The following is a 14248-nucleotide window of genomic DNA, read 5'->3' as shown; positions in this document are numbered from 1 at the left end:
AGAAGTGAGAGAACAAATACAATAGTGAACATCCATTTCTCCAGTAGTCCTGTGCAGTTAGAACGAAGGTTAAATCACCGTAGAGCCGGGAGTGGGATCTGCTCCCATCAGAGGTAGCTATCTAGGTAGCCTATGTTGACCACCAGGCACAGCTTATAACAGTTCTCAAGAGGAAGCACCTTCTTTTCGTGCTTTTTCCACAGCTGACCTCTCCTTTTTCTGTCTGTTTTCAAGAGGTCTTCAGCAAACCGCAGATTGTTGTCACGTAGGAAAGTAGATTTCTTGGCTGCTTTCCTAATGGCATCCCTGCAGATCCGTGATGTGAACTGGAGAATGACTCCTCTGGACTTGGAGTTACCCTGCCTTCTCGTGCCGAGGCGATGTACAGTGTCGACAACATCTGCTAGCTTAGCCTTCCCCACAGGTAGGATAGCTTGGCAGACTTTGATGGTCTCTTGCCGCACGTTCTCCCCATCTGCTTCGGGAACTCCATACAGTCCAGAAGGACATCGTGGTCAACAGTGTCGAATGCAGCACTTAAATCTAAGAGTACAACGACAGAGAGCTGTTTGGTGCCTGTGTTGGCTCCAAGATAATTTACCACTTTAACTAAGGCTGTCTCTGTGCTGTGGTGGGCATGAAAACTAACATCCCGAAGTCGCCTCTTCACTGTTGACGTTGAGACTGGTGATTTGCGGGTACTATTTAATGAAGCTGCCAGTTGAGGACTTGTGAGGCATCTATTTCCCAAACTAGACACTCTAATGTACTTGCCCTCTTGCTCAGTTGTGCACTGGGGCCTCCCACTCCTCTTTCTATTCTGGTTAGAGCCAGTTTGCGCAGTACTGTGAAGGAAGAAGTACACAGCCTTGTACGAGATCTTCAGTTTCTTTGCAATTTCTCGCATGGAATAGCCTTCATTTCTCAGAACAAGAATAGACTGACGAGTTTCAGAAGAAAGTTCTTTGTTTCTGGCCATTTTGAGCCTGTAATGGTACCCACAAATGCTGATGCTCCAGATACTCAACTAGTCTACAGAAGGCAAGTTTTATTGCTTCTTTAATCAGACCAACAGTTTTCAGCTGTGCTAACATAATTGCAAAAGGGTTTTCTAACGATTAATTAGCCTTTTAAAATGATAAACTTGGATTAGCTAACACAACGTGCCATTGGAACACAGGAGTGATGGTTGCTGATAATGGGCCTCTATACACCTATGTAGATATTCCATAAAAATCTATCGTTTCCAGCAACAATAGTCATTTACAACATGAACAATGTCTACACTGTATTTCTGATAAATTTGATGTTATTTTAATGGACAAAAAAAGGTGCTTTTCTTTCGAAAACAAGGACATTTCTAAGTGACCCCAAACTTTTGAACGGTAGTGTACACGGAGGGAAAGTGTCAGTAACATGCTGGCTTTAAAGCTGGCTTTAAAGTTGAGGAGAGATTGACTGCATCACTATTGGTCTTTGTGAGAGGTATTGACGTGTTGAAGGAACTGCCTGTTCAACCAGTATCTTCACAGTTCAGACACCCATCGGTTCAACACAAGACATGCAACCAGTATCTTCACAGTTCAGACACTCATCGGTTCAACACAAGACATGCAACCAGTATCTTCACAGTTCAGACACTCATCGGTTCAACACAAGACATGCAACCAGTATCTTCACAGTTCAGACACTCATCGGTTCAACACAAGACATGCAACCAGTATCTTCACAGTTCAGACACTCATCGGTTCAACACAAGACATGCAACCAGTATCTTCACAGTTCAGACACTCATCGGTTCAACACAAGACATGCAACCAGTATCTTCACAGTTCAGACACTCATCGGTTCAACACAAGACATGCAACCAGTATCTTCACAGTTCAGACACCCATCGGTTCAACACAAGACATGCAACCAGTATCTTCACAGTTCAGACACCCATCGGTTCAACACAAGACATGCAACCAGTATCTTCACAGTTCAGACACTCATCGGTTCAACACAAGACATGCAACCAGTATCTTCACAGTTCAGACACTCATCGGTTCAACACAAGACATGCAACCAGTATCTTCACAGTCCCCAGGTCCAGAACAGAGGCTGGGAAATGCAAATGCTTTAAATAGATCCATGAATACATGGGACTCTCTGCCAACACAGGTAACTCAAGCTAGCAATAAAAACAGAAAGAAAAACATAAAATAACACCTTACTGCACAAAAGGGACTGAAGAGACATAGCCATTTTATATATATTGTATTGTAATTTACACTGTACTATGTATTAGACGTAGATATTGTGTGTACTGATATGTAGGCTGTGTGTGACATTTTAAACGTATGTATTTCAGTCCTTGACTAATAATGTTCTGTACTATGTATTATGTCATGTTTCATGTGGACCCCTGGTAGAGTAGCTGATGCTTTTGCAGCGGCTAATGGGGATCCTAATGAATACCAAATATATGGACACATCTGAAATCAGGCTTCCTGATGGGACTTTGATAAATGCAGAAAATAGGCCATCAGCGCTCTACCACAGCTACAGTACCATGTTATCTTTAATAAGCATATTTGATTCTGAGTTCGGACATATAAAGTTTGCATGTTAAAAATATTTCTACAATGCATACTTTCAGTTTTTCCGAACTCACTTGCGCAAAAGAAGGACGCTATCGCTGCTCGTCCTAGCACATGCGCAGATCAAATACACCGCTATAACTCTGATTAAGGTGTTTAAATGTCCTAATAATTTGAAAGATTAGTACAGAAAATCTGGTGTTTGTTTACTTCCATTATGACCCTACGCCGAGGAAGATAAGTAGAGTAAGGTGTTCACGTGACTAATGCCATAATCGGTATCTAGTTATTAGTGCGCACGTAACCATACTGATATAGCTACTGTAGCACAGCACAGCAGGAAGGCTCTGGTCTGGATACTGTAACACAGCAGGAAGGCTCTGGTCTAGATACTGTAGCACAGCAGGAAGGCTCTGGTCTGGATACTGTAGCACAGCACAGCAGGAAGGCTCTGGTCTAGATACTGTAGCACAGCACAGCAGGAAGGCTCTGGTCTAGATACTGTAGCACAGCACAGCAGGAAGGCTCTGGTCTGGATACTGTAGCACAGCACAGCAGCAAGGCTCTGGATACTGTAGCACAGCACAGCAGGAAGGCTCTGGTCTGGATACTGTAGCACAGCAGAAAGGCTCTGGATACTGTAGGAAGGCTCTGGTCTGGATACTGTAGCACAGCAGGAAGGCTCTGGTCTAGATACTGTAGCACAGCACAGCAGGAAGGCTCTGGTCTAGATACTGTAGCACAGCAGGAAGGCTCTGGTCTAGATACTGTAGCACAGCAGGAAGGCTCTGGTCTGGATACTGTAGCACAGCAGAAAGGCTCTGGTCTGGATACTGTAGCACAGCAGGAAGGCTCTGGTCTGGATCCTGTAGCACAGCACAGCAGGAAGGCTCTGGTCTGGATACTGTAGGAAGGCTCTGGTCTAGATACTGTAGCACAGCACAGCAGGAAGGCTCTGGTCTAGATACTGTAGCACAGCACAGCAGGAAGGCTCTGGTCTGGATACTGTAGCACAGCACAGCAGCAAGGCTCTGGTCTGGATCCTGTAGCACAGCACAGCAGGAAGGCTCTGGTCTAGATACTGTAGGAAGGCTCTGGTCTGGATACTGTAGGAAGGCTCTGGTCTGGATACTGTAGCACAGCAGGAAGGCTCTGGTCTGGATACTGTAGCACAGCACAGCAGGAAGGCTCTGGTCTGGATACTGTAGCACAGCACAGCAGGAAGGCTCTGGTCTGGATACTGTAGCACAGCACAGCAGGAAGGCTCTGGTCTGGATACTGTAGGAAGGCTCTGGTCTGGATACTGTAGCACAGCAGGAAGGCTCTGGTCTGGATCCTGTAGCACAGCACAGCAGGAAGGCTCTGGTCTGGATACTGTAGGAAGGCTCTGGTCTAGATACTGTAGCACAGCACAGCAGGAAGGCTCTGGTCTAGATACTGTAGCACAGCACAGCAGGAAGGCTCTGGTCTGGATACTGTAGCACAGCACAGCAGCAAGGCTCTGGTCTGGATCCTGTAGCACAGCACAGCAGGAAGGCTCTGGTCTAGATACTGTAGGAAGGCTCTGGTCTGGATACTGTAGGAAGGCTCTGGTCTGGATACTGTAGCACAGCAGGAAGGCTCTGGTCTGGATACTGTAGCACAGTACAGCAGGAAGGCTCTGGTCTGGATACTGTAGCACAGCACAGCAGGAAGGCTCTGGTCTGGATACTGTAGCACAGCACAGCAGGAAGGCTCTGGTCTGGATACTGTAGCACAGCAGGAAGGCTCTGGTCTGGATACTGTAGCACAGCAGGAAGGCTCTGGTCTAGATACTGTAGGAAGGCTCTGGTCTGGATACTGTAGGACAGCAGGAAGGCTCTGGTCTGGATACTGTAGCACAGCAGGAAGGCTCTGGTCTAGATACTGTAGCACAGGACAGCAGGAATGCTCTGGTCTAGATACTGTAGCACAGCACAGCAGGAAGGCTCTGGTCTGGATACTGTAGCACAGCACAGCAGGAAGGCTCTGGTCTAGATACTGTAACACAGCAGGAAGGCTCTGGTCTGGATACTGTAACACAGCAGGAAGGCTCTGGTCTGGATACTGTAGCACAGCAGGAAGGCTCTGGTCTGGATACTGTAGCACAGCACAGCAGGAAGGCTCTGGTCTGGATACTGTAGCACAGCAGGAAGGCTCTGGTCTGGATACTGTAGCACAGCACAGCAGGAAGGCTCTGGTCTGGATACTGTAGCACAGCAGGAAGGCTCTGGTCTAGATACTGTAGCACAGCAGGAAGGCTCTGGTCTAGATACTGTAGCACAGCACAGCAGGAAGGCTCTGGTCTGGATACTGTAGCACAGCACAGCAGGAAGGCTCTGGTCTGGATACTGTAGCACAGCAGGAAGGCTCTGGTCTGGATACTGTAGCACAGCAGGAAGGCTCTGGTCTAGATACTGTAGCACAGCACAGCAGGAAGGCTCTGGTCTGGATACTGTAGCACAGCACAGCAGGAAGGCTCTGGTCTGGATACTGTAGCACAGCAGGAAGGCTCTGGTCTGGATACTGTAGCACAGCAGGAAGGCTCTGGTCTAGATACTGTAGCACAGCACAGCAGGAAGGCTCTGGTCTAGATACTGTAGCACAGCAGGAAGGCTCTGGTCTGGATACTGTAGGACAGCAGGAAGGCTCTGGTCTAGATACTGTAGCACAGCAGGAAGGCTCTGGTCTGGATACTGTAGCACAGCAGGAAGGCTCTGGTCTGGATACTGTAGCACAGCACAGCAGGAAGGCTCTGGTCTAGATACTGTAGGACAGCAGGAAGGCTCTGGTCTGGATACTGTAGCACAGCAGGAAGGCTCTGGTCTGGATACTGTAGCACAGCACAGCAGGAAGGCTCTGGTCTAGATACTGTAGGACAGCAGGAAGGCTCTGGTCTGGATACTGTAGCACAGCACAGCAGGAAGGCTCTGGTCTAGATACTGTAGGACAGCAGGAAGGCTCTGGTCTGGATACTGTAGGAAGGCTCTGGTCTGGATACTGTAGGAAGGCTCTGGTCTGGATACTGTAGCACAGCTCTGCTGCAGCAGGTGCAGCTTTTCAACTGTATTTTTTTTACCTTTATTTAACTGGGCAAGTCAGTTAAGAACAAATTCTTATTTTCAATGACAGCCTAGGAACAGTGGGTTAACTGCCTTGTTCAGGGGAACAGTGGGTTAACTGCCTTGTTCAGGGGAACAGTGGGTTAACTGCCTTGTTCAGGGGAACAGTGGGTTAACTGCCTTGTTCAGGGGAACAGTGGGTTAACTGCCTTGTTCAGGGGAACAGTGGGTTAACTGCCTTGTTCAGGGGAACAGCGGGTTAACTGCCTTGTTCAGGGGAACAGTGGGTTAACTGCCTTGTTCAGGGGAACAGTGGGTTAACTGCCTTGTTCAGGGGAACAGTGGGTTAACTGCCTTGTTCAGGGGAACAGTGGGTTAACTGCCTTGTTCAGGGGCAGAATGACAGATTTGTATCTTGTCAGCTCAGGGATTTGATCTTGCAACCTTTTGGTTACAAGTCCAACACTCTAACCACGAGGCTACCTGCCGCCCCAGTGTTTCACTCGTCTAAACACCCTTTTTTATTGAACCTTTATTAAGAACAAATTCTTATTTTACAATGACGGCCTACCCCTAACCCGGACGGTGCTGGGAAAATTGTTCGCCGCCCTATGCAACCCGTATATTATTTAAGGAAATTGTGTTTCCATAGCTAGGGCTGACACTGAGGACTTGTGAATACCAGAATCAACAACCAAACAATTGCTTTGTGAGAAGGTGTTAAAGTTCAGTTAGCCATTGTTATGTTAACTCCATCTGCCGGCCTTTGGGCCATTGTTATGTCAACGCGGGCTGAAAACACCAGTGGCCTGGCTTTGGTCCTAAGTGAGAGCAGGTCTGCCGGAGCCATGGCCCAGTGAGACATGAATGTTGGCCAGCGTAAACTGAAACAGAAAAGTCTGAGCCTTTAATTTTGGATAAAACACGGGTAAATCCTGTATGGAAATAAATCAAAACATGTACTTGGTGCTGAAATCGATCCGTCTGCGCCCTCTAGTGGAGAATGTATGTAAAATAGAGGCGCAGAAGAGCTGAATACATCATTGTCCATGTTTTATGCATTACCGAACGTCTCTAAATGCATGGTTAAACATGCATAGATATCAAGGAAATATCTCGAAAAATACCTTCGCTAGTCACAGCAAGCTGAGCGATGTGACCTTTGGTCAGATATTCTACATTTCCTCTAAATGCATGCTTCATTCAACTCCATAGGAATAGTATTTTATGAAAAGGCCAATGTGTGTTCATTTTTATATACTATATGATTTGACTCCAGCGTCAAAATGAACTAGAACCTTCTGTAACGACACACAATTTGGCCAATTATTTCTAGTCCCCATTCAAATTCAACCAATCACTGAGTGTAAACAACAAAACATACCACGCCCCCAGGGAAAGTATATATTTAAACTTCCTAAACTTTCCCTGTATGCTGGAGGTAATTTACCTTAGTCATGAGTTAAATGATCACCGCCTTTTTATTTGCTGGATATTTAGCTTTCGGCCAATCACATAACAAGCTATATTTAATCAGAAATAAAAGAGCTTTATCACGAAAGCAGCTCTGACTGAGGCAAAGGAGGATAGCCGTGTATTTGCCTGTAACTTCAGTATGGGGGTATTTAAATCCTGTTTACCCCAATACCCTGGTTATTACCACAATCTCAGACATAACATGCAAATAGCATAACCTCAACCCAGTTAAATGAAGTGATAATGTTTCCATTCGTTTCTAACAGTGGATATAAGCTTATAAAGCTATAACAACAATAACGCATTACAAAACTGCACAATGTTTCAATATACTTTGTTTGCGGCTATATAATTATCTGTATGACAGAGCATTCCTTTTTACGTCTATGGTATAAACTGGATCATTGCCTGTTGCACGGGGATAAAGGAGTTACTCTGACGGATAAAGTGGGTTGAAGGTTCATGGAAGGTTGAGGGATTTGTGGTTTGAACACAACAATGAATTTGAACAGGCGAACTGAACAGTCGTCTGTTTCCTGCTGGAGCTGGGTCCTGTATGGAAGCCCGTGCGAGGCTGTCCTGGAGACCCCGCGCTGCCTGCACCTCTCGTCTTGGGTGAGTTTGTGACAATGTAGCAATTTCTCTATTAATCTCAATAACTAGAATAAAGCTGCAACATTTGCAGACTGCAAACCTCGATCAAAATTCCGTAGTCCTTGCATGGCAAGGCGTTTCATTTTCCAACAAATTCCCAAGCACACCCCCTTGTCCAAGACTATTCCAACATTAACTCATATTTTGCTTGCAAGGAGATAGCTACGCAATTGCATTTAAGGCAAACGAAATAATGCGTCATGCAAGCTGAAGTGCAACATAAATGTGTTGATAATAAACCCGCTTGTGATGTTTTAAATGTCAAATGTATACTACGTCGTTATCTGTTAACACGAATGTTGATAGTCAGGTAGCTACCTAGCAGCTAATGCTAACGAAAAGGAAACTGCACCAAAAGCTTCAAATAGTTAGCAAATTCAGACAATTAGCTACATGCATCAAACGAACATGCGAATTATTTTAGAGGACACTGTAGTTAGGGAAAAACGACTATCATGTGAATACATTAGATACATTCAACACTAGTTAGCGTCTCGCAGTGTCTCTCCTTTCATATGCTGTGCACCGCTCTTCTCTGCCCTGCTGGCTGTGCAATGGCTCTGACCGCTTCAGCCTGCTAACAACGTTCTGGAGAGCTGCAGATGGACCTTTCTGCTCTTTATATAGGACACTGGTGTTACCAATGGCTCTGACCGCTTCAGCCTGCTAACAACGTTCTGGAGAGCTGCAGATGGACCTTTCTGCCCTTTATATAGGACACTGGTGTGTTATCAGCGTAAATCTGCTGCTCTAGTGTCCGCCTCCCTACACTCACAACCTCATCTACCGTTAGCTTGCTACTACTCGACTTGTTTTTATCAATACTCGATAAGATCATAGTAGAGATATTTAAAACAGCTGGTTTCAGCAACATCTTTGTACAGCTTGCATCAATATTTGGCAATTCTGAGTTGAGCTTCTTTTCTTTGCTTGTATTAAAAAAAGCTATAAAAGGAATGATGACGGAGTGAGTGTGAACCCCACAGTTTTACCTCGAGTGTATTTGACGTTAATCTATAATCTGTTGCTGACAACAGATTTGTTATGGTTTTTCAACGTCTGCCATATTGTATTTGGTACAAATCATTCCCTAAATTATAGACTTCTAGAATCTGGTAATATTGTGTGGTTGTTGAACAAGTTGAGATGAGTAAATTACTTGGTTTTACCTTAGATTGTTAACTCATGATCAAAACATATAGATTCAGTGGTTGTAAACATCGGGAGAGGTCTGTCCATAATAAAGACATGCTTTGCTTTTTTGACACCACACTCAACAAAGCAAGTCCTGCAGGCTCTAGTTTCATCTTGATTATTGTCCAGTCATATGGTGAAATGCTGCAAAGAAAGACCTAGTTAAACTGCAGCTGGCCCAGAACAGAGCGACATGTCTTGCTCTTTATTATAATCAGAGGACTGATATTAATACTATGTATGCCAGTCTCTCTTGGCTAAGAGTTGAGGAGAGACTGACTGCATCACTTATTGTTTTTGCAAGAAATATTAATATGTTGGAAATTCCAAAATTGTTTGCATAGTCAACTAACGCACAGCACTGACATACACACACTTATCCCACCAGACATGCCACCAGGGGTCTTTTCACAGTCCCCAAATCCAGAACTAATTCAAGAAAACGTACAGTATTATACAGAGCCATGAGTGCATGGATCTCCCATCTTATATAGCGCAAGTGAACAGCAAACCTGGTTTCAGAAAACAAATAAAGCACAACGTGACCTACTTGTTGTGTGTCTGTTCTGACATGTGTAACTGATAGATACACACCGCATGTTCCCTTGATGTTTTTAAATGTACAATACCAGTCAAAAGTTTGGACACACTTACTCATTCCAGGGTTTCTTTATTTTTACTATTTTCTACATTGTAGAATAATGGTGAATATATCAAAGCTATGAAATAACACACATGGAATCATGTAGTAACCAAAAAAGTGTTAAACAAATCAAAATATATTTTATATTCTTCAAAGTAGCCACCCTTTGCCTTGATGACAACTTTGCACACTCTTGGCATTCTCTCAACCAGCTTCATGAGGTAGTCACCTGGAATGCATTTCAATTAACAGGTGTGCCTTGTTAAAAGTTAATTTGTGCAATTTCTTTCCTTCTTAATGCGTTTGAGCCAATCAGTTGTGTTGTGACAAGGTAGGGGTGGTATACAGAAGATATCCCTATTTGGTAGAAGACCAAGTCCATATTATGGCAAGAACAGCTCAAATAAGCAAAGAGAAACGACAGTCCATCATTACTTTAAGACATGAAGATAAGTCAATACGGAACATTTCAAGAACTTTGAAAGTTTCTTCATGTGCAGTCGCAAAAAACATAAAGCGCTATGAGGAAACTGGCTCTCAGGATGACCGCCACAGGAAAGGAAGACCCAGGATTACCTCTGCTGCAGAGGATAACTTCATTAGAGTTACCAGCCTCAGAAATTGCAGCACAAATAAATGCTTCAGTAGCAGACACATCTCAACATCAACTGTTCAGAGGAGACTGCATGAATCAGGCCTTCATGGTCGAAGAAGACACTTGCTTGTGCCAAGAAACACGAGCAATGGACATTAGACCAGTGGAAATCTGTCCTTTGGTCTGATGTGACCAAATTTTATATTTTTGGTTCCAACCGCCGTGTGTTTGTGAGACACAGAGTTGGAGAACCATGATCTCCGCATGTGTGGTTCCCACCATGAAGCATGGAGGAGGAGGTGTGATGGTGTGGGGGTGCTTTGTGGTGACAATGCCATTTTAAGGCTCTCTTAACCTCTTATGGCTAGGGGGCAGTATTTTCACGGCTGGATAAAAAACGTACCCGATTTTTATCTGGTTACTAATCCTACCCAGTAACTAGAATATGCATATACTTATTATATATGGATAGAAAACACCCTGACGTTTCTAAAACTGTTTGAATGGTGTCTGTGAGTATAACAGAACTCAAATGGCAGGTCAAAACCTGACAGATTCCTTTACAGGAAGTGGCCTGTCTGACCATTTCTGGAACTTCTTTGCCATCTCTATCTTTTACTAAGGATCTCTGCTCTAACGTGACACTTCCTACGTCATCCATAGGCGCTCAGAGCCCGGGAAAAACCTGAATGTCGTCATCCCAGCCCCAGGCTGAAACACAATATCGCCTTTCTCAAGTGGCCGATCAAGGGACTGTGGGCTTAGGCGCGTGACCTGGTCGCCCCCGTCTTTGTGATTTTTTTCCTCTGTTTGCCGAAAAGGAGATTCCCGGTCGGAATATTATCGCTTTTCTACGAGAAAAATTGCATAAAAATTGATTTTAAACAGCGGTTGACATGCTTCGATGTACGGCAATGGAATATTTAGAATTTTGTCACAAATTGCGCCATGCGCACGACCCTTCTTTACCATTTCGGATAGTGTCTGGAACGCACGAACAAAACGCCGCTATTCGGATATAACGATGGATTATTTTGGACCAAACCAACATTTATTATTGAAGTAGCAGTCCTGGGAGTGCATTCTGACGAAGACAACAAAGGTAATGAAACTTTTGTAATAGTAAATCGGAGTTTGATCAGGGCTAAACTTGGTCGGTGTCTAAATGGCTAGCCGTGATGGTTGGGCTATCTACTGAGAATATTGCAAAATGTGCTTTCACCGAAAAGCTATTTTAAAATCGGACATATCGAGTGCATAGAGGAGTTCTGTATCTATAATTCTTAAAATAATTGTTATGTTTTTTGTGAACGTTTATCGTGAGTAATTTAGTAAATTCACCGGATGTTTGCGGGGGTATGCTAGTTCTGAACGTCACATGCTAATGTAAAAAGCTGGTTTTTGATATAAATATGAACTTGATTGAACAAAACATGCATGCATTGTATAACATAATGTCCTAGGGTTGTCATCTGATGAAGATCATCAAAGGTTAGTGCTGCATTTAGCTGTGGTTTTGTTTTTTGTGACATTATATGCTAGCTTGAAAAATGGGTGTCTGATTATTTCTGGCTGGGTACTCTGCTGACATAATCTAATGTTTTGCTTTCGTTGTAAAGCCTTGTCATTAAAATGGTGTAAAATAGTCATGTTTGAGAAATTGAAGTAATAGCATTTCTAAGGTATTTGAATATCACGCCACGGGATTCCACTGGCTGTTGGCTAGGGTCAAACGTCCCACCTAGCCCAGAGAGGTTAAACAAGCGCTGTAACACAGAAGTATGGCCGTGTGAGAACACTAACCTAACCTTATAAAGTAGTAATGTTACGGTTTTGTTTTGCTGATATGAAAGATATGTTTCCAACACCATAACACAGGCCATGCGTTTTAACTTTCAGAATGAGTGTCGGGGCTTGCAACAGAACTCCCCCGGCCAGAAGATAATATTGTCAATAGGCACTAAAAGTAGTCAGCGTCTAGGAATGGGTTAGCCGGTGACATGCTTTGGAGACGGCTCTCCGTCACACTCTAGGAAAACTGAAACCTGTCCCTCCACAGACAACCCAACTGGCTGCACTAAAAGTGTGATAATCGTTTAGGGGGAAGTTGTGGTATTTCTCTCCATTTTCTGTTCTGGCCGAAACAGACTTCCACCAAGGTCATAGGCTACATGTTCCTCATTGCATCCTGAACCTAAACACAGCATCGCGATACCACTAAACTTGATTTTCTATGCCAAAACAGAAAACATGAAGCAGACTAAACATCAAGTCGACGGGCCTTTAAAATCATGATGTAAAGTATCTACAATATGCTTAGGGAAAAATACATTTGAATCTGGGTGACAACAGGAAGCAGGCTGTGTTTGCAACATTAGAACGTTTTTTTCCTTAAGAAATTAATCTGAAAGCATACAAATCGAATCAAAATTGCCCACGGACCTGGGCAAAACATTGCCCACCCACAGACCTGAGCAGAACATTAGGGAAACATGGCTAGTAGGCAAAACTTGATTAAAATCACCTGAAGAAACAACCGGTTGAAATATTGACAGGAAAAAAATTTACTTTCCAGATTGACTTGACTTAAGGTTTTACTGCTAACCTACAAAGCATTACATGGGCTTGCTCCTACCCATCTTTCCAATTTGGTCCTGCCATACATACCTACACGTACGCTACGGTCACAAGACGCAGGCCTCCTTCCCGTCCCTAGAATTTCTCAAACAGCTGGAGGCAGGGCTTTCTCCTATAGAGCTCAATTTTTATAGAATGGTCTGCCTATCCATGTGAGAGATTCAGACTCGGTCCCAACCTTTATGTCTTTATTGAAGACTCATCTCTTCAGTAGGTCCTATGAATGAGTGTAGTCTGGCCCAGGGGTGTGAATGTGAACGGAAAGGCACTGGAGCAACGAACCGCCCTTGCTGTCTCTGCCTGGCCGGTTCCCCTCTCTCCACTGGGAATCTCTGCCTCAAACCCTATTACAGGGGCTGAGTCACTGGCTTACTGGTGCTCTTCCATGCCGACCCTAGGAGGGGTGCGTCGGTTGAGTCACTGACGTGATCTTCCTGTCCGGGTTGGCGTCCCCCCTTGGGTTGTGCTGTGGCGGAGATCTTCGTGGGCTATACTTAGCCTTGTCTCAGGATGGTAAGTTGGTGGTTGAAGTATCCCTCTAGTAGTGTGGGGGCTGTGCTTTGGCAAAGTGGATGGGGTTATATCCTGCCTGGTTGGCACTGTCCAGGGGTATCATCAAATGGGGCCACAGTGTCTCCTGACCCCTCGTCTCAGCCTCCAGTATTTATGCTGCAATAGTTTGTGTCAGGGGGCTAGGGTCAGTCTGTTATATCTGGAGTATTTCTCCTGTCTTATCCAGTGTCCTGTGTAAATTTAAGCATGCTCTCTAATTCTCTCTCTCTCTGAGGACCTGAGCCCTAGGATCATGCATCGGGATTACCTGGCCTAACAATTATTTTAAGAATTATAGATACAGAACTCCTTTATGCACTCGATATGTCCGATTTTAAAATAGCTTTTCGGTGAAAGCACATTTTGCAATATTCTGAGTCGATAGCCCGGCATCACAGGGCTAGCTATTTTGACACCCACCAAGTTTAGCCCTCACCAAAGTCAGATTTACTATAAGAAAAATGTTATTACCTTTGCTGTTCTTCGTCAGAATGCACTCCCAGGACTTCTACTTCAATAACAAATGTTGGTTTGGTTCAAAATAATCCATAGTTATGTTCAAATATCCTCTGTTTTGTTCGTGCGTTCAAGACACTATCTGAAGGGTAAATAAGCCCGACGCGTTTCGTGACAAAAAAATTCAAAATATTCCATTACCGTACTTCGAAGCATGTCAACCGCTGTTTAAAATCAATTTTTATGCCATTTTTCTCGTAAAAAAGCGATAATATTCCGACCGGGAGAAGTTGTTTTCATTCAAAGACTCAAAGAAGAAAATGGACACTTCACGTGCACGCGCGCCCATCTCATTGTTCTCAGATCGACCACTTACCAA

At 44.2% G+C, this 14248-nt stretch overlaps 1 protein-coding gene across 1 annotated transcript in view; it reads left to right on the top strand.

The window, feature by feature from the left end:
• Positions 1–7631: 7631 nt before the first annotated feature.
• LOC106581600 (BRD4-interacting chromatin-remodeling complex-associated protein) overlaps positions 7632–14248 on the top strand; it is a 41579-nt gene continuing 34962 nt past the window's right edge. Inside the window, exon 1 of the mRNA XM_045703436.1 lies at positions 7632–7753. The gene's annotated coding sequence lies outside the window, so the exon portion shown is untranslated. The remainder of the gene's footprint in view (positions 7754–14248) is intronic.

Source organism: Salmo salar, chromosome ssa20 (assembly GCF_905237065.1).
Source record: "Salmo salar chromosome ssa20, Ssal_v3.1, whole genome shotgun sequence".
Classification (NCBI taxonomy): Eukaryota; Metazoa; Chordata; class Actinopteri; order Salmoniformes; family Salmonidae; genus Salmo; species Salmo salar.
The sequence above is the reverse complement of the archived record's forward strand: the minus strand, read 5'-3'. Positions and strand labels throughout refer to the sequence as shown.